This window comes from Sinocyclocheilus anshuiensis, unplaced genomic scaffold (genome assembly GCF_001515605.1).
Source record: "Sinocyclocheilus anshuiensis isolate Anshui unplaced genomic scaffold, SAMN03320099.WGS_v1.1 scaffold272, whole genome shotgun sequence".
In the NCBI taxonomy this organism is placed as follows: Eukaryota; Metazoa; Chordata; class Actinopteri; order Cypriniformes; family Cyprinidae; genus Sinocyclocheilus; species Sinocyclocheilus anshuiensis.
The window spans coordinates 1,316,950-1,317,866 of record NW_015554117.1 but is presented as its reverse complement, the minus strand read 5'-3'; the positions used below and the strand labels follow the sequence as shown (position 1 = coordinate 1,317,866).

General features: G+C 27.4%; 1 protein-coding gene across 1 annotated transcript in view; it reads right to left on the bottom strand.

Moving 5' to 3' along the window:
- LOC107669914 (sodium/calcium exchanger 2-like) overlaps positions 1-917 on the bottom strand; it is a 95,709-nt gene that overhangs the window by 5,512 nt on the left and 89,280 nt on the right. The window lies entirely within an intron of this gene.

Genomic DNA, 917 nt, shown 5'->3' with positions numbered 1-917 from the left:
TATATATTTATTTATAAAGGCATAATATAATTTATGCATTATTATTATTATTAGGTATTTTGTGATAATATTAATTTCAATGTGATTTTTCCTGCTTACAAAAATAATAAAAATATATAATAAATAGCAATAAAGTCATATAATAATTTATGTTAATATTATAATATTATATGATATTTATAATATGGTATATTCATATTAATTATAATAATAATAATTACTATGATTATTATTATTATTTTAGATCTGAAAAGATCAGATTCAATGTGATTTTCCCTGTTCACAATTTAAAAAATAAATGTCAGATTTGGACGACATCCAACTGTTATATGAACACATTGAAATATTTTAATAAGCTCTCTTTTCTGAAGTACTGGCAATGAATATTACTATCATGGCATATCTAATGAACCTGACAACTGTTCGTTTAGCACCACTGATCTGATATATAACACTCTAAAAAAAGAAATTATATGAATGTAATTTTCAGATGAGAATTTAATCAACCCATCAACATTTGTTCTCATTAACAGAGCTGACAATCATAATGCATCATTTCACCCTGGGTAATCCTTAAGTGGGAACTTCAAATGATATTTTTGTAAATAGTCATAAACAGTTATAATTGAAAATCATCCACTGTAAATGTAGAAAAAAAATCTAACCATCGTGTGCAGGAATATATTGGGAATCTACTGGGAATCTCGAGCTGTGCGCCAGTATGACTGATGGATGTGCATTTTTCATGCCATATACACATAATCTATATATAGAGCTCTACTGAACACTGTACATGAAGATGTGTTCAGCATGCATGATTTTACCACGTGGCCTCGTGTCATTTAGAGAACAGATTGAGGACTAGGGTTGGGAGATACAGATGAAAAATCCATCATGTTTTTATAAAAAAAAAAAAA